General features: G+C 37.6%; 1 protein-coding gene across 5 annotated transcripts in view; it reads right to left on the bottom strand.

The window, feature by feature from the left end:
• The window catches only part of Ppn (proteoglycan-like sulfated glycoprotein papilin), a 101,566-nt gene that overhangs the window by 77,395 nt on the left and 2,819 nt on the right, over nucleotides 1–21,352 (bottom strand). The gene's annotated exons all lie outside the window — the stretch shown is intronic.

Genomic DNA, 21,352 nt, shown 5'->3' with positions numbered 1-21,352 from the left:
AAAGTTGTGCATCTGGTTCACAATATATCATGTAATTTTCGACATTGCCGCCGGAGATTGGTGGTAAACGCTCGAAAATTGGGAGGACTAGAGTAACTCTATTTCCATCAACGTCTCGTCGCATCGTTGGAGAAAATAGAATAATAACATCAAGCAATTAGCGTATACGCGTGAAATAGAGCCACGATTGAAGCGGTTTGAAGCGAGGCAATTGCGATTTGGAAGGTGACTGAGGATCGATTGGATAAGAACTCGTTAAAAAGTCACAGGAATAAAGATGAAACGTATAAGAGCATTTTTGGAATTTCAGAATGCGCCATGTGTGTTGTCAGATCACACTGGAAATTACTCTTTAATCTTCGAGATTTTCATAACGGACAGCCAGCCTATCGTCTTACGATTCCCTTTAGAACGTCCTACGCTTGAGATACTGACTTCGAACTAGCGTTTAGACACAATCGCGCGATCGTCAGCCTGTTAACATATAAACGGGAACATATCGGGAAAAGTTTCACGCCGTTAATCGTGAAACGTCAATGCTCTCAAAGATATCTTATTTTAATAAACAAATGATACAGATAAAAAGATCTGTTATGTAGAAATTGATTAAATATTACGAAATCACATTGACTGGCTTTCGACAAACGCAATTATTACTTCGGCAATCATGAATTGATTTCGCACAATTGATATTTTGTGTCGATTGATTTTGAAGATTCGTTAACTGAAATTTTGAAAATTGCGGCTAGCGGCTGCGTTCGTGCGAAAACGCGGACAATTCGGTTGCGATTGATTTAATTATCGACTAACTCGACATTCCGAAATAATCAAATTATTTACAATATTGGTTAATTTCGCTACGGCTTGATTATTTACGTTAAATGATCACAACAAATAAATACGCAATAATATATAGAGATTACAGAAAGTGTAATATCAAACATACATATGTGGAAAATAAACAGAGATTACCTTTTCGGTCATTCGCATAATTTGAAAGCTCTTATTGAAATCCGCAAATGATTTGATTATTCATTGACTTGAATAATGCTAGTCCTAAAATAGATTCATTTGTCAATTTAACTCACATCATTCTCGTGAGCATGATTTGCATTTATTATTAATGTTAATAAGTTAATAGACACTAATGAATAATTAATAATTGAATAATATTATTAACTGCAATATTGCTGTTTGTTTAATTAAAAATTTAACGAATGATGCCTAATTTTCATTCGTGTCATTATATCAATCGCTTTCGATGTGATTTATTATAGACCATAAATCATGCAAAAATCATGCTAAAGATACAGTGTCACTTAAATTTGCTTGTTAGATACGTACGAAGGTGCAAGGTACATTATGGAAAATTTTAAAACTTACGACAGCTAGATTCATTAATTCGCTTTCCAATTGTGATTTATTAATATTTAACAAACGAGTACAATTCGCGAGTTGCGGTTGATTTTGATGAATTTGACATGTGTCATAGGTGTTCTCGTCGCTTTATAGACCATTCCTTTATTAAACACCGTGACCTTTGAAACGTTTGAAAAGCCGGTCACCCGTCACCCCTGGTAAGTGCCATTTAAACTCTGTAGAAAGCGTGTACGTATGTATACAGAGCCTTCTGGCATCCATCGTGGACCAATGTGCATACCGCATCGTATTCGGCACGGAAAACGAATATGTGTATACAGTATGTATAAATAGGCAGCTTTTGTGGAGGCATCCTTTCCAGCCAGCGGTGTGAACGAATCTCACACTACGTCTAATCGCAAAAGTCATCGCGGAACGGAAAGCGATTGCTCACGAACGAACACGAGCATGTTGCAGAAAGCGCGATAAATTCTCGACGATACGCGAGATAATCGTATCATCGCGTATGATCAAAATCTTATCGACTATGCGTGAAAATGGATATAATTTCTCATTTGACGAATGATATTTTTTAAACAAAATTTTTTAAACTGCGCAAAATATTCCAAAACGTATACTAGACATTTAAAAAATTGATATTTTTCACATCCTTTATATAATCTAAATTCTACGTATTTACACTATAACATTAAATATAAGTCAAGCTTAAATTAAGTAATTAAAATCAAGTAATTGTATTAAGTGAATGTTTGTTAAGTATTTATGTTTTATATCTTAATTTAATAAAATCCTATATAAGATAATCTCTCTCTGCAATAAGACCTTGTCCTCAAAGATTGGTTAAATCAAGAGAATGAGGGTCTATGGTCGATAAAGAATCACCCGTAAAGACTTCTCTTCGTGATAGGAACGCTTAGATAAACATGAGCGAGATTTCGCGAATTAGCTCATTGAGAAGACAAAATTGATATTCATGATTCTTTATCGTACACAGAGAACAGTAACGGAACGATGAAAGATCGGATCTTTTAAATTTTAAATATATAATTCAATGGATCAAATTTCTAATCAATTATATTAAACGAAAGAGAAAAAAATCTATTAAAAAGTATAAGAAAAAATTATGTTTTCATAAATATCTATATGTAAATTTTTTTATCAAAAGAATAGCCGCCAAATGAAATTTACTAAATAAAAAGCTAATCAATAAAATTATGTTGTATATCTTTTATATTTAAATATCTATCTTATTAATAGTCTTGCTATAATTAAGAAATTGTATACCAAATATCAATTACATTCAAAATTTCATATATTTAATTAAAAAGAGTGAAAGCTTATTATTATCCACGTAGATCGTAAAATAAAGTTTCGATCGTAAAAAAATCTTTCCAATATATTGAAAAAGATAACAATCGTAAGAAACGAAGAAAAAATCTTTTTACAATTTTCCTTCTTTTGTGATTGGGGGGGTAAAAAAAGACACGCGTGAAAATTGCGCCGCGGCTGCGTTCTCTGAAACTTGTCGACAAAAAGAATGCCGGTAATTTAAAGTTCGCTCGCTAACGAGCGATTTTTGCCCGATCCTGCACCATCTCGCTGCGCGAACAAAACTGACCGTTGCAGGTGCATTTATTCGGCCGCGATGTGTGTTCTCGTGCACGGTTTGCATTAATTAACAAACAAAAACCCGTTGTAACGTTACGTTAACAACGCACGTAAATGTAATAAAATGGCAGATGAACGGCAAATTAATCAATGCGTCACAAGCGGATGTTCTCTACAACAACCGCGTGTATCGCTAAACGAAACTGATTATTGGCTCGCGCTTGAATGATCGGCCTTTATTAAAGGGTCGCGACAAACGAACCATCAATTTCAAAGGTTTATTCTCGTCGCGTTTCATCCGTTCTGACGTAAACCAATAGCCCGCTAACGTGACATTAAGCCGTGTCTGCGAATGTCTGGCTCTACAAATGGCGCATTAGATCACGGTAAAACACTAATTAACAAAGACGATGAGTACGCGACGCACACGGAGGAGTCGTACATGCGCGCGTCAACGGCACCTGCGAAACGCGTGTCCGTCGACGATGCCTAATGTGAGTGTGATATATACGAGATGCCGCATCAATTAGATTAATCGCGCGTGCCATTACCATTTAGAATCTGCACGCGCCTAAATTTGATCGTGGAGCCGGTACGCTTCAGCATCCCCTATGTATTAATTAATCATCCCCGGGCGATCGTCTTCTTCAAACATTCGGCCGAATAAATGCCATCGGGCCGCCTAACTCTGTCACTATTTATGATAATAGTCTATTTGACCAAGAGTGTATATACCGTCCTCCCCATAATTTCTTAAAGTGAAGAAATTCTTAAAAGGCGCAAATTTGCAAACTGTCTTGGAAATACTTGGGCATATTTGTATTTTTCATTTGGCATTTCAAGATTATATGACACTTTAAATATTTAAGCTAGTTGCATTGTTAGTACAAAGTTGTAGCTTATATGTTACAGTTATATTTGTCGGTTATTAAGCTTGCGAGATGTGAGAATATTGAAATAAATATCTGAAAAATATTTTACTACAATGGAGAGAGATTTTGAAAATTTGTCAAAATAAGAGAAAACAATGTCTTTATAAATCTCTACGTACATCTTGATTTGTATATACGTGTCTTGATTATTGCCTTGATAACTCAAGACAGTCGCACAGACGGACTACGCTATGCGAAACATTGAATACACATACGTACTAACGCGCCTAAATCACTCGCACGACCTAAATCAATAGTCATTAGCGGCGAATTCGTTTGCACAATGCCCGATGGCCGTGCCTTCTTCTTCTTCTGCCTTCTCGCTCATTCCAGAAACCGAGATTGAACGACACAAGCGTGTGTTCGCCACACAAGCACGGCAATTTCTTACGGCATCCGCAATTTCTTCGACGTTTCGACACGAATTTTATAAATGTCTCTCTAACGTTCGACGCGCCGATGACGTTCGCGTATGACAAACTGCAATTTACCAACAAAGCTGCGTCGACAGATTATCTCGCTGCGTCGGAAAACCATCATTGTAGCATAAATTTCTTCTTTTCTACCACAAAACATTTCAATTCCCGGATTATCTTGCCTTCCCATCTCTCATTCTTTCGGTCGAGATTAGTCAAAGCTGAGTAAACCGGTGAGAGAACTAATTAGTCGGCAAGGAAAGCCCCTTTTTCGGGCTATGAAAGAGAGATTAAAGGAGACGTCGTTATACCTGGAATGAGATCGTGAGATCCGAATGTGAATCACCTAACCCAGGTTTGCCATCGTGACGAAATACCCGTCCTATCGAACGGAGTCCCGGAAAATCAACCTACCGACATCGACGCGACTTTTATTCCAGGATTTATGGAGAAAAACAAATGATCGTTTGTCAAAAGAAACAGTATCTCAACGTTAAAAAAATAAATTGCACAATCTTTTTTGTAGAGATACGCTTAAGATATGATTGCGGACAAACAGATCTTATACAATTGCTAATTTAATATAAGTTAATATAGAAACAGTGAGATACTTGATCGTAACGAGCTATTTAACTCTTCTCTGCTACGAATTAAATTTCGCTTTTACGGCAAAAACGAATATTAGATCGTTAAACATATCATATTCATATTCCACTCGATACCGCACTGAACGACTAGTAGCGCACGCGATGTGGCAGGCGCGGACACAAAGGCCGTTTAACCTGCAGGTGGAGTAAATGTGCATTATAACCGGCTTGTGAATCACGCGCGGAATGTCTTGGATGCATTGTCGAGCGTAACGCTAACGCGCGCCTCGTCAACCGTTCCGTTGAACTGTTTCAATTGCGATTGAGACTTTGCTACAGCTTGTTAGGTTATCGCATACTTTGACCCGCTTAATCTTTCGATCCCCAATGTTATTCACAGTTCTTCGCAATGTAAATATAACGTAACAATAGTCACTCTGTTATAATTACGAATATCTCGAAAGATTTTGAGTTAATTTTATTTTTGGTGAAAATTTCATTAAAAATATTGAATAAATTTAATCTTCGATTAATGGTTTTAGTTTACTTAAAATTCAGAAGATAATGAAAGATATTAGAAATTAAAGAAGGGTTATTTAGGAGATTTATTTAGAAGCAACTAATTTAATCCATGTGAAAGCCGTTAAACAATACCGGTGCTTTTAACGGCATTAAAAATTTCAGCGCATTATCGGCTTGCCCCAGAAAACTTTCACCCAAACCGCACTTCGAGCGATGGTAAGTGTTCGCCTGGTACATGGGGTAAGGTTGGCAATTAATTCGGTTGTTCGTTGACAGTGATACAACTCGTCCGTAAATCTGACTTAACGACGAGCGACTTGCCCGACGGGAATCTTCTCTCGTCATTAAATGCTAGCCGGCTCTGTAAGAAAACAAAGACAAAGATCTCCTGGACATTCGCGCGAACGAAGAACGCGAGCGATTACGTTTGCAACGTTATAATAGAAATCGCGGCGCAGGTGCAAGGATGCCGACTAAGAGGACAGTAGAGCTACTGTACGTAACGTCAGCAAGGTAATAACGGCGGAAGTGTTCCTCGCTGTCGTTGCTAATGCACCAAGCACACAAAAGCCCGGAGACACCCGCTACGGCAGTTACTGCAAGATAAAGATCTCTTTATCATTAAAAAACATATCCGTTAACGCGACCGCGAGTACCGCGTCGTAAACCGTGTGACCCAGCATCATTCGAATTTACAGCTACTGCATATTTACATCTTCATTCGAAACTTCATAACTCATGTCATGTACAAAGTGTCCCGAGGTTTTTTCCCATTTTCATGGATTCTTTAATTTTTTATCAAACATTAACTTTTTTTATTTTTCGATCTATATATATTATATATATTTAAATAATAAATTAATTGTGTGTAAATTAAAATTATTTATATATATTAAAATATAATATAATATTTTATATATATATATATATTTTTTTTTTCTTTTTTTATCCAATCAACAGTCATTAAACCCACGTAATATATATTATGATCAATATTCGCGATGAATATATTTAGCTTCTAGTTATATTTCAGAGCGCGACTAACGATACAAATTAAATGATAGGTCAGTTCTCGATCATCCTGTCTCTCTAATCTAAAATCATAGTTAATAAAGTTTTAAATGAGCTCGGAGTGAGTCGGCGATTCGCTCGCAAATTGATCCGCTCGGTCATTGGAAGACATTAGCCCGGGGCATCTAATCTCTCTTCGCAAAATTGCTATTTTCTTATAAACCGTAATTCGAAAATGATTTATCTCGGAATTTCGACTTTCGGCTCTCGCGGCGGAGATCGATTATTGTGCACGTGTATCGAAAAAAGCGCGCGTTCGCGCATCGGAAAGATGTCATAAAATTCAGAAATTTAAATTGACGTCGAATATTCCGCCAATAACGGAGCGACGCGTGACAGCGCGACGTCCGCAATCGCACGGACGTCCCTATATTTGATTTGCCGGCGAACGAGTCGATTCTATTACAGATTAGAGCGCGATAGAGCGGACGATACCTATCTGCAATCGCGCGCGATTCGATGATCGTTACCGTGCAGGAGATGCGCGTTACATCGCGATTTCCGCGGTGCAGCGGAGACTGGAAAAAAAATTGCACACCCTATTATTTCGGATCCTCCGGCGAGGGCGTCGTCGTCGGATAGATACGACCCCGCAATCTTGTAACATCCATCTTGGTACGGTCCGACATTGATCGAAAAGGCCGGCAGGCTGATTCGATAACTTAATTTTCGGAAATAAATTTTCTAGACAAATTACAACGGTCTTCTCTTGTTACGAGAGAAAGGGGTCTCTATTACTTCAGCTTCGTAAATCGTTACCAGCAGAAGACAAGCAAGACTGCAAGAATCGCGAGATTTTATTTTGCAATTGCTTTCCTTAATTTCAGTGCTATGTTATATTCGATGAATGATAATTAATTGTGCACGATATAATAACGAGTTTCAACAACGATGGAATATTACGGTTGAAATTCTAACTTGATTCATAATTAAACGGAGACGCAGACCCCAACAATATATTATACGAGCAAATATTTTTTTTCATCTCTCGGATCACTTTACGGCAAAAAAAAGAATTAAAGCGAAGATTCGTAAGAGTCTCCTGTCGTATCCTGCTATTTGTCTCTTAAGCCTGACGTTTTGAAGATTCGGCCCGAGGTGTCTCGTAAAACGTGTAAAATGTCGTCCGTGCGACATTGAGATATCGCACGTGAGACTCAACGTACCGTCATTGTTCAAGCTCGACCGGTACTCCTACGCGACTTTCCTCCAGGTCAATTTCACCCTCGAAGACACATCGGCCTTCTGCGGGATGTCGTAATCCTCGGACCGATCTACGGCACATCGATGCGTTGTAGGTAGGCACGAATGGGCCAAGGGTCAAGGAACACATAACGCTCAGTCATGAAAAGTAGGGGAAAGAGAAGGAGAGAACGTCACACACAAGGTAGGCTCTCAACTCTTCCGGTTATTCCTAGATAGACATTTCTTTATCCTTTTTTTTTTTTTTTTTTTGTTAATTCCTCTTGTTTCTTGTTTATCAATCATTTTTATTTCATTATTTAACTAAAGCTCTATAAATGAATTTAAGTAAAAAGAACTTGTTCGATGGACGTTCGCGGATTATTTATATTATAATCAAGAAGTACGAGGACAAGAAATGAACAAAGCGAAAGAAAAGAAATAAAAATGAGAAAAAGAACGATCCATGGAACAAGTCCGACATACGTGACGTTCTTGACGTGCATGTGATTAAAAAAATTCATTCCCCGTCGTGCTTAATATCGCACGCCTCCGCGAGAAAAATCTCGTTACCGCGAAGAATCAAGCTCAATTTACATAAGTAGATATAGCGGGTGTGTAACGCGATGCACTGTCGGCGCCCCCGTAATGCATAATGAGAAATCACGTATGTATGTCCGCGTCGTGGGACATTTATCGGGTGTTCGTGGTTTACAAAACGGCAGGAAGGGGGGAAGGGGGGAGGATGTGGGAGAGGAGATCAAGGCGCTGCACGTCGCGTCGAGATATCCGAAGAATGCCAGGCGCATCCTCGGCTTTGTTCGAAACGGGTATAGACGGCACGGAGGTGTGAGGAAGCGGATCACACACCATATAGACACACACACACACACACACACACACACACACACACACACATATATATATATATATATAGATGCGTTAGGAGGCGTGATAAACTCGAAAAAGTCGTCTCTAACACGATTCACTGTTCCACCGAAGCGCGAACACCCGGTATAGGGCGCCGTACCGCCGTAGCGATCACAATGTGACGTTTCACCCCGCAAGGACGTGCCCCTTGGGCACGTGGGGGATTATTATAATGGGATCTTTAGAATTCCTCTCGGCGCGCAAACAGGTCCCACTGTCCTACATTCTGTGTGCTCCCTAAGTACTGATTCAAGGAAGACGTGAACTGTCCGCGATCTGTGAAAAGACTGTTTTTTGACGGGTCGAGATGCTTGAACTATGTTAGATTCATCGACCGTTGAATGAGCTCCTACTGCTCTCTTTAACTCGTTTTCTGTAAGCTGCGATATAGCGAGACTTTGTACGTCTTTCGTAAATTCTTTTAATATATAATAAATTTTTATTAGAACGATGTGATATCAATATCGAGTTGATGCAGTCGTAAAATTATTCTTTGATATTTTTTGACATGCATTTACTATAGAAATAAATATAAAATTAATATATGTCAGAAATAATTTTTCATAGCGTCTTACGTTTGACGAGAACGACTAGCACAAAAAAAGAAAAACGATGGTTTTATGGGATTACTGATCATCGTACGCAGTCTTTCAACGACGATCATGTTTAGAGCTTGGAAGAAAAAGCATTTTTTTTTTCTTTTTCTCAAACGCAAGACGGTTTTCAGTTTCGCAAATCCTCGATCGTTTTTCACTGACCGTTTCCATAGGATTGATCGCAACTGAAGTGATAAATAAAGAATGATTTTTCATGACACACGTCTTGTAGAAAGAAAAAAAAAAATCGAGGAGGAAATCGCGCATCAATTTATATCCGCGAAAGGGAGATTTGTCTGTTATAAGCGCTGAATGCGAAATATATTTCTTATGCTAAAAAAGAGTATATTTCATCCAAGTTTTCGCGACATTACCTAGATAATTTATATTAGTTCTATCGTTAAAGAAACGGAAATAGATTAACACGCTTTACGTATTCAACGCGATCGATTCATGACCTGTTCTAATATCCGGCGAAGAGAAAATAGAGCTATCACGAAAATAGAGTAATTGCCGAAACGATTCATCCAATGGTGCGAGACAAAAATGTCTCTAAGCGTTGTCTAAAACAATTAACGGGCTTCGTGATGTTCTTTCATGTCGTTTATGTTGTTCAAACCATTTGATATAACTGACGAGAGATAAAAAATAGACACTACATCTTTTTCGAAAAGCACTCTGAAATACATTAATTTCTCGATAAAAATATAAATCACAAAACCTTTAGAGCCAACTTTATAAAGATATCTATAAAGTTGATTATATAATAGACTGATTTATAGACCGACTTATAATTTTTTAATTGATTTAAGGGGACATATTTGTTTAAACCTTTAAAGAATGAGTATATTTTCTAGATTTTTTGCAGTGCAACGATTTGATAAAAACTTTTTTTTTACAATATTATTAAATACTTAAATAAAAACTTTTAGTTTAAAAATCTTTTTTTTTTTTTTTTAAAGTTATGCGAATATTTGCAGATTTATATTTTCATGCACGGTGTACATAAAAATGTTCGTTTATCATATCGGAAATCAAAAACACAAGTTTTTTTTATAAAACATATTAATAGCTATCTACTATCCAAGCGTTTTTTTTTTCAAAATTTTAGAAAATAAGAAAATGATACCATGTTGGAAAAAGTTTCGTTTTTTTAAAAAGAAATCCATGTTTTTTTGTTTATAACAAAAAATGTGGAATCGAATTTAAAAAAGGCCTCGTTAGCAGACACGGAATCTTATTAGGAACACGCATGCAAAATTTGAATTTGAAGTCAATCTGTCAAACGTAACCCGAGTTTTCATGCACACCGTGCATGACAATATAAATCTGCAAATGTTCGCATAATTTCAAAAAAAAATTTTTTTTTAAATTGAAAATTTTTATTTAAGAACTTAATAATGTTGTATCAATATTATAAAAAAAGAAAAAGTTTTTGTCAAGTCGTTGCGTTGCAGAAAATCTAGAAAATCTCATTTTTCGAAAGTTCAAACCGGTATGTTCCGTCTTAAAGACGAAATTAAGATCAAGAATATGAAATTTACGAGCATTTGCCATAAGAAGATTTGTCATCCGCTAGTAAGCTATAAAATTGTTTATAAACGCGGACGAAAATAAAATTGCACTAAACTTTGGCACGCTTGCAAGAGCAGTTTGATGCTTGACAAGCGCGAATCCCCTTCGCGAATGCACTTTCCAGTCCGTTGCATTCTGGTCCTATGCAACATGTCACATCGTTTTAACTATGACAATTCGCGTGTAGAGAGAGTCGCGTGTGTTTCGGGAAGCAACTATATTATCTTCAGTGTACACCGTAAGATAAAATGTAGTGTCATAACTGGTAGTAAGATTAAAAGATGGATATAATAGAAAAATGTACACGTTCGACCCGAGTTATTGAAAGTAGTTAATAATTTACCTAGTTGCGCGTTTCGCAATATCTTTCCGCTCGGCAATGACAAATGTAGCGTAATGCACTTTTTGCCACGAGATTTATACATGATATACGCGCAATAATAATCCGCTTACTCGCACGTTTCCGCTGGTGATAATTAACTATGTAGTTTTTTTCATGTATCGACGAAAATTACGTAATAAACTCGCTAGATCTCGATAATTAGTAGCGCGTGAAATTTTGCGTAAGTTTCCGATAACGCTTTAACAATCTGTAACAAGTGATTAAAACGATTAAATAATTCAAACAAGGAATAATTCTACGAAGAGAACGAACAGTCCGGTAAATCTCTTTCTCTCTCTTCCGGATATCACTGCCGGACGTTTCAGTCGTCTGGGTGTCTTGTGGTTTTCGCGTGGGACGAACGGAGAAGTGTCATACCGCAAAATCGTTTCGGGTTCCGTTGTTAGTTTACGTCCCTTACGAATACCCCTATGCGTATATGTCGTGACGAGGGGATAGCAAGGGGGAATCAGCGCCTTGAGAGATGCCTCAAAACTCCGGACTCGTTATTCGTCACGCGGATGCGACCAGAGTATATCGCCTTGACCGGGGATCGCTGGCGATAATAATTTTTGTGACCGACAGTTATTACTTGCGGGAGAGACGGGAGGAAGGAGCGGGCGCGGAACAATGCGGCGATGACTATAATTTTTCAGTGTCGATAACTGTCGCGACGCGTCTCGCAGCGATATTTCAACGGCCGAAAGTACACGCCGCGTCGCGCGCCTCGATTATTATCGCGCAGCATAGTATCGATCGCATGCTCTTTCATCACGTGGAAATGATCTTTGCGGAAAATACAAGGGATCTCAATTACATTGTGATTTAGAATAACTTAACTATCATACATGCAATCCTTTAAATTTCTCTTTAAAAAAGATTAAATGTTATAATTAATATAAATGAAAATACGTTTTTAAAATTGAGAAGATAAAAAGTATATGACAAATATTAGTATACAAATAATCTATAGCTGATAAGTTTGAATTTTTCATATACCATATTTGCGAGAATATCGTACAATATTATACAAGCAGATATCAAATAAAACTCATATAATGAGCTCTCTATTGTTCATTATCGCGGTCATAAATATATACGGAAATTATTTTCGCGAATCTACAACAAGGAAATATAAGCTCTCCGCGCGTCGTCCCTCGTCGGCTTCGTCCGAAATCCAGACTCGCTCTGGATCGTCGCGTCGGCTTTCCTCACACTTTCAACTTTCAGCCGCTCGTCCCGTGACCGCGCTCTTCTAGAACAGGAGGGTACGGATCAAGGCATCAGTAGACGATAGAGGAGGCGGCAGCGAGAGCCGAGTAAGCGGCGGCGGCATCGAAATGGTAGGGAGATAGACGTACAAGAGCGAGACGGAAAGAACGGCCGGATATGAGCGAGGAGAGAAGAAGGAACGTGGAAAAGCGCGAGAGAGAAAGCCGGACAGGCTCGATAGATAGGAAGAGGAGACTCGTCGAGGAAGCGAGAACGCGACGGCGTCCGGCTTCGGAGTGACGAGGACGGTGCGCGTCCGAACGGAGCAACAGAGTGCGACGTTTCAAGTCTTCGTGCTACCAGGAGAACATGCATCGTAGACACGTGGCAGACCAAGGGCATTCTGTCGTTCGTCGGCGAGTGGGAAAAAGACGAGAGCAAACGACGAGGAAAGAACGAAGGCCGTCGGAAAGAGAGGCGATCTGAGAAAGGCGATGCGCGGACGAAGACAAGAGGTGAAGAGAGAAAGAGAGAAAGGGAGAGGGAGAGAGAGAATAGCTCACTGACACGGTCACGGATGTGAGGAACGACGGAGAGCGGTATCGGAGAGCAACAGGTTGCCTCGGTGCTTACTCTGACAGGGGATGCGACCCGGAGAAACTCGACGGTGATGTCGCGATACGCGAACACGAAACGAAACGACGGATCTGAAATTGCGGTCGTGGTACGCGGGATGAGAAAGGCGAGGACGAAGCGGGGACAGAAAGAATAAATAATTGCTTGTGTCTCGATCGCTCTGGTATGCTTTGCTAGATCAACGCGTGAGATATATGCATAAGTGATACGATAGAAATGGCTTTTCGATTGAACCAATTTCATCGTTGTCCATATCGCGAATAAGTTCTCGAATGATACTTTATTTTATCGCTATCTGTCACCTCTAAAATATCAATCAACAAATCTATTAAGCTCATTTCTTTATTTTAGTTTCATAATTTAATCCATTTTTTGCATTATTTTTTTTTCTTTTTTTTTAAGAGAATCATCATTAAGCTATCCGAGAGAATTTTGGCTTCTAGATATATAGAATCTAACTAATTTAGACGATGAAACCTTCATCAAGGATGAATAATTCGACGCGATGACAGATCGATCGAAGAACGCTAATTATTGAAGTTCCATCTCGAGAACCGGATTTACAAGTCATTTCTAGACGTAACAAGCATTACGACGCCCGAGATTACAACAATATAAAAAATCGCGTCCGGCAAGAACGAGCGCGATATGGAAGTCGTTACCTCGCCGAGGTTCTTTCGGATCCGCTGGATGTACGACCGTCGTAAAAACGCCGTCACGTGGGTCACATTCACCGCTGCGTGGTAGCAGTTGCCGTTACGAATAACTCGTGAATCTACGCCTTCGCCAACAACAAAATTCTTCCTGATCGATTTTTCTCTGGCGAACGAATCGGCAACCCAAATTGGCGGCTTTCGATTATCCACGGTACCCATTCGATCCGTTCGATGATCGATGCTTAAACGTGTCCTCGATGAGCAAATTAACGATGAATAAATGAACACACAAATGGAATGTCACGTTTTTTCAGTCTCAGATTGTTGTTCTTCGTTGTGCTTTCCTTCCAGGAAGAGAGTGGACCAAAGACTCGGTCGGCTTCGTCCTGATTGATTTTACGCGCCACGACGGGCGATCGTACTTACGATTAGTCCGATGAATGATCATCGTTGATTGCAACTTATTATGTCCGCCAAAGACTCGCCGACCGTACTCACGTTATTTTTTCAAAGACGAATATATCTCGTACTAAACTACAGCTGCATCGCGGCTACGAGTGCCGAGGTAGATAGATTGACAGAGATTGTCATTGGCCGCATGAACCCATTGATAAATTAGTTTCAGAGATGATTCGTACTTAGACAACTCGCCGTTAAACGTTTCTCCGTAAAATTGCAGTCAAAAAGAGAAAGGAGTGACTTTTCCAATCTTTAAAAAGATACCAAGTCCTCTTTTTATTTCCGCGCCGCGTTAAAGCCTTCGTTTTTTATTTATTTCAATGTACCCGTCCATCACACGGGGATTACATGCGAGTCATATGTATCTCCACTCGTTCCATTTCGTGCGTACGTGCGTGACGCGCACGAGCGCAGGAGGGTTGCCTTTATCCCTATCGCGATATTTTATCGACTACGGCCGCTTTCCTACGGGCGGAGACGAATGAGGATACGATGTAGCCTGCACTTTTTTCTCTTCCCTCCGCAGCCTCTTCCTACGTGAGGATGAGACGAACAAAGAGAGAGAGAAGAAGAATGAGTGAAATACCATGTGTATGCTCTCGCTCTTTTTGGCCCTTCTCTCTTACTCCTCGTCTACTCGGCCTCCTCATTCTTCCCTGGCCCTTTTGCTTCTCTTGCCGAAGCACACACTTGGCTCGTAATTACCATGATCAAACAATGCTACAGGGAATCGTATCCCCTCGTACTCCGCAATGTTTGATGCGATGTTGGCTACGAATCGTTGCTGCGGTCGTTGGCGTCGGCAGGCAAGACGACGTTTGTGGTAGTACTTTCGCGAGAGGTGGGTGAGACATTCCACCGGTCGACCACCAGGCTGTAGGGGTCCTGGATTGATCGCGGCAGTCTATTGCTCTTTGAACGTCCGAGTATAATTGACGATCGCGTAGTGCTAAAGCGGCCGCGCCGACTCGATCTGTGATCTCAAATAGGAAATTAATTATGAAACTCCGAATGAGACGCTCTTCAAATATAGTTTGCGCGTTATTCGACGATTAATTAAAATTAAAATCTTCCGTATCGCTATGCAGCAAAAGGCGGGAGCGAAAACTAACTCGAAAATATTGAGATCTGTGATGAACGGTTCGTGATGCTGAGACATATGGAGATTCGATTACGCGTTTCGATATTCAGGATTATTGTGAGAATAAGTTCGTGCGTTAATATCGTGCGATTGAGTAATTAAAGAAAAATGTTAAAACGTTGCTACGATTAAGCATCTCGTAGTGCATCTCGGCGGGGTCTGATTAATCGTGGTCGGCCGCTCATGAATCCTCGCGCGTCGGATTACGATTCAAATGAATATGGACAAACACGGAGGCGAAACGACGCGCATGCATTACCGTCCCGGGTACAAGTGTATGTGGGAACGCATTAAAAAGGAAGGGGTTAAACGTAAAGAGGAAGGAATCTTTTTTTATATGCGAAGAAGAGATGAGTTCTCGCTTGCAAAGTTGCGTCGGCAAATATTTTCGTTTTATACGAGTCAGCGCCAGCACACTGATATCAGACATTGCCAAGTTGCGCAGTGAATGCTCATCATCGAAATAATAATTCAAACTATGTTGCACAATGTTACCGCGAGATAATAAAGAAAGAAGTTTTACGTAGCAGTTATTCAGAAATATTAATTAAACTAAAAACATAAAGCGTCAAAGTGTTTTTATACAATATAATTGGAAAAATTTAATGATTTATACAAAAGACGATATAAATCGTTAAATAAAATATTTTTCTACGAGGGAAGAATCTCTGAAAATAAAAAAGTATGAAAAATCTCCGCGAGAGAGAAAGACTATATAATATTTTCAAATATTCTATAATTTATTTAATACCTTGTTACTTTCCAGATTTTTGAAGATTAGATTGGGTTACAACTAGTTAGATTAAATGTATATATTGTGTCTTTAAGTTTCAAGCGTCTTAAATGGCACTCTGTTATGGTTGAATCAAGTTCGTTACGGATGAGAGACAATCCAGTTACTTTGAGTAAGTCATCCGGTCAAAACTTCCGAGAACAAATTAGCTTTTCTTTTACTCCTCGTTGAAAGCGCAAAAAAATAAATAAAAAAAATATAACACAACATGAAAAATAAAGAGCCGCGTAATAATTATTACATATCCGCGATTGAAACACTGTCCCCAGTCTGAATTAATAATAATATAGTATTAATCTTACTACTATTCAAAGTATACTATATTCAAACTTTTTTCCGTGATTAATATTACAAGACAAAATATATTATTTTCAAAGAGTATATATTCTTTGTGTAAAAACTTTTATTATATAATAATATTATATAATATATAAGAAATTTTAATATCTTCTAAAAAACATTTAATCGACTTTACTTCTCGTTTATTTGTACATTCACGGTTTTCGTCCCGAAAATAATTCCCTGATCCCCTGGTTCTTCCTTTAAAGTTTCTTTACTCGCACATCACTGTATATACAAACATCGTAATGTTTAGGTGTGAATCATTTCCATGCTACATCTTCCGGAAGACAGACACTGGTTGCTCCGAAGCGAAGTCGTACAAAGAATGAAGTCACGAGGAAAAAGAAATATATCTATGGATTTTGAAAAGAGAAAAATTCTGAAAAATCACGGTGTCGTAGTTGTCGGTGTCGTGAGCTTACAAAAATAGACTTTACATAAAATTGAGAGACCGTGATGTTGATTCACTGTACATTTCACATGCAATATCAATGATTTACTTATTTTTAACTATGTAATCTCTATGAGATATAACTTATATAAGTTATTTCACAAATGATTTTTTATTCGATATTATTTTTTTGCAGTCATTTTATAATCTGTGTAAATTCATGTAAAGATTTAAAACTTCAGCAATGTATTTTAAAACAAATTACGATCTGAATTAATTTATATTACTCGATATCATGCAGCGTCCTTTTATGCTTATCCTTTCTAATCGCGTTTCTAAGTTTAGACGATTGAGAATAATGTGTATTATCCACAAAGACCCGTTCACACAATACCTGTCAACTTCAATAGCCTATATAGTTCTATAAATAATGGAATCTCGTTGAAGGAATTTATAAATAATGGAATTCTGTTACTGAAATCTTGCCGGCGAATGACGGGATTGGTAGCTTGCCTTTTATCATGACAATCATACGAAGACACGTGTGTGTCGTTTTTACAAAAAGGCATTGTATGGGAATTTAATAAAATCGATTTCTATATTGGAAAAGCGCATAGTATACCGGATATGGACAGCGCGCAAGGCTAAAGTATACAGCGTATTCTTTTTATTATAAAAATGAATATGCATCTGCGAGAAAAACACGACGTATCGTGCAATATTTCTATTATAAATGCGGATGTAAGATCTTAAAGCAAGATGCATTCATTCACACGCTCGCTGCACTATTTCGTAAATAATGTCCCTATACATGAGGATAGCATTTAATTATGAAAATTAATTATGACAGAATGCGCATTATATTAATGATAATAAATTAATTCAATATTTTGTGTTTGTTTCCGATTATAATCATTGTAACGTATTTGTTGGAATTTGGGGTATTTCTGAATGTTGAAATTTTGTGCGGCCATCATTTCATCGATGATTGAAAGATCGTGCCCGAAAAACTAGAAACTAAATTTCCTTTCCAGTTGATTCTTCTTCGGTGCGATATTTATGGTCACAAATTTTTTTATGACAGACTTAGCATAGGTTATTGATCTGATATTTAAAATAAATTATGTAAAATATATAAAATGCTGATACAGCAAAATTTTCAAATTTAAGGAATATTAAAAATGTCAAGCCTATTTCGGATATGAGAAAACGTGCAATTTTTTATTTTTTTTTTTTTATTTTTTAATCTATTTAACGTTTCGATGAATTGTCTTATACGTATCGTATAAAGCTGTAGTGTATAATTATTTCGAGTGCAAAGCTTTGTATTATTTGAAAAAAAAAAAAAAAAAAAATGCGATTTTCCTAATTACTCTTTTAGTGATCGATGTGTGGAATTCGCGAATCCCTATTCCAATCGATCAAGTGGCTTTCTCGCGAGATTACATTTAATTCACATCTATTTAAAGCACACACGTACACATGTATCATGATATGTCATGAGCGATTGAGGCAGAAAATACGCGCGAGTTGTGATGTAAGTACATACTTTCGGTGGCATGGGCCTCTCCCGTGCAGTAATCTCGTTTGTACAAACGGAAACGTCCAACAATAAACAAAACCATAATACTTTCGAGTGTTCTGGACCGGCCGGAGCAAGAGCTTGGTGTGCATAACGAAGCACGAGGGCTGTGCCCTAGAGTATTAACTTATGGAACAGAAATAACAGCTTTCTCCCCCCCCCCCCCTCCCCCCTCCCCCCCACATCTAGAAGAACCAAAATAAGCCACGAAATACAGGATTGTCTGGAGCGTATGTGGCCGACTACCTGACAGAATGCTTTTCGCGTTGGGAATTTCTACGAGTGAATATGTACGGTACGCGGGACACATTTGGGGTTTTACATGTATTTATTCGGCCGATATGAAATTGTTTACTCGGCAAAAACTGATGATCTTTTGTTTCCCGCGAAGTAGGCTTTTCAGATTTAAAACTTAAAAAGGATATTAGGACGTCAGTGAGTTACATTATTTCCCATTGCGCGTTTGAGCCGTGCGGTAACCTTCGTAATATTGCCAGTTATATCAGCGTAAAGGTATCAGTGCGTAAAAGTATGCACTTCCGATTTAAAAGTAACATAAGCGAGCAATTTAACACGAGTAATCTAATATAATTCTCAAGAAAGTACATGTTCATCGATGAGATATTTAAATAAATAATGATTTAATTAACAAAATGAATGCAATACAAAAAACATTTATTTGCAATTTTATGAACGTGCGTAAATGAGTGAAATAAATCAAGCTACGAGCAAGCTAATTTCTTTGATTTCTTAATTGCATTCAGAATGCGACAAGTTGTAATTTTATTGGGTGAAAGAATTCGCAAGTGCGATATTAAACTCTCGCGCTATTTGCAAGCGTAATGCTGGTTGAATTTTAAACTCCGACACGTTACACGCGTACACCTGTGTACAGAGTCGGAAGGACGACGTCTACATAGACGCAGCGAGAATTAGCATAAGGCATTGTCCTGCCAAGCGGCTGGCCAGAAGGAAAGCTCGCTACAATAACCCTTTATACCCGCCGCAGGTGGAGTACTGTTATAACCGTAAATCGATGGTAAAGCTTTACACTTTCGTGACTCGCACGAATATGTGACAATGTGGTGATGTAATTTAACTGGACTGGCGTTTCTTGCTTAAGTTGCAGTATCCTCAACGGAGGATTGTCACCAAGATTTAATTAGAAACATGAGAATGCACTTAGCAAAATAATTTCCGTTGTCCTATTTTAATCTTTAAATGCTAGCGCGAGATATGTGTATAAAAGCTTGACTTTATCAAAGCTTAGCACAGTTAATTGTAAGACGTTAATTTTATAAATAATAAAATGCACATACGAAAGAGTACTCTTTTTTATTTAATAGCAGTACGTAGAAAATAGACGGAAATAAAAGAAAATACGACATAAATCCGGAGTTTATACTTCATAAATATGAAAGTAGGAATGAAGGCAAAAAGGCGATATATATGCCGGAGACAAATGTGGCACTTGTCAAACGCCGTATGAATAGTGAAAGGTTAATGATAGTCACGCTCGCGCGCAATAGCGTTAGGTTATAGTGCAAGATTACACGAAATCGCCATTAAAAATAGCGCGATACTGTCGCTTATGAAGAAGTATGTGAAGCTGTATATAAGCTAACTGGCTTTGACCGTTTTGACAAATGAGCCATCTGGGGGGACACACATGTTGACCAATCCGCCATTCGCATCCCACAAGAACTCACGAAAAGATCTCCCGTTTCTCGGCATATGCGAATTGTATACGAGTACATGTCGGAAGATCTTATAGATGTTTGTGTGTTTGCGTTTAGATGAGCGGAGATGAAGACTTTCTTACAAAATTTTCATGCGCCTAACAGGAAAATCGTTCGGAAAATAGTCCTGCACAGTTCGAACTCTGACGAGAATTTCATCGGTCGTTCTATAAATGTAAGCGCGAATGTGCAACTAAAATCATTCACCGTTACCGGTACGATCGGCAAATCACACAATAAATGCTTTTGATACTTTTTCTTTTCTGTCATACTTACGTTGTCATCAATAAATTTTAAATATGCATATAAATAAATAAATAAATTATATATATATATGTATATATATAGAATGACACTTTTATAATCTCACTTGAAGATAAATTTATATAAAAAAATGTATATAAATGTTATCTATATATAATAAACAGATATTATTTTAAAAATATATATTGATACATATATGACTTGAAAATTTTATTAAGTCCAATAAGTGTTCTTTTGAAATCACGAAATCTTATTTGTTAGTTTTTAATACAATTTATAATAAAAAAATTATTAAATAATAAAATCAATGTAATTAATAATATTGTAGAATTAAGAATTAAAATTCATATATGTTAATCAAGATTTACGTATAAAACATAATTATTTAATCTTTAATAAATAATATGTAAGTTAATTTTATGTTAATGATATCAAAAGAATAGCTATAAAACTGTATAAGTGTGATAGAAATGTGAAGAAATAAAATATATGATATAAATTATAATATGACAAAAGTATTCGAAATTTTTTTCGTGTCTAAAAAAAAAACATAGGCGTTATTTTGTGCAGAATATGCACTCAATCATGGTGCAACGCCGCATATTTATCGCATACAACGATTTCAGTTTTGACAGTAGCGGAAATCGAATAGTTGGGCATATTGTCGCGATATATTTATATAGTAAAAAATAAACAACAAATCATTCGTAAAAAAAATTGCAATTTGTCTACGACAATTTCAATTTTGAAAATCTATATTCTAGTGAAAAAAATAATTTAGAATGTCAAATCATCACGCACGTTTATAACAGCTCGCTCTATATATACAATAACAATCTTTCAAATATTTAACAGTATTGCTGTATCTTCGCGCAATCTTTCTCGAATTTTTGTCATTCTGAGATGAAGCGACAAAAATAAAAAAGAAATAAAAAATAAATAATCATCGACAAATT

This window comes from Polyergus mexicanus, unplaced genomic scaffold (assembly GCF_030449975.1).
Source record: "Polyergus mexicanus isolate NDT 795.1 unplaced genomic scaffold, iyPolMexi1.0 SCAF_8, whole genome shotgun sequence".
Taxonomy (NCBI): domain Eukaryota; kingdom Metazoa; phylum Arthropoda; class Insecta; order Hymenoptera; family Formicidae; genus Polyergus; species Polyergus mexicanus.
Note: the sequence above shows the minus strand (reverse complement) of the source record. Positions and strands in the feature narration are given on the sequence as shown.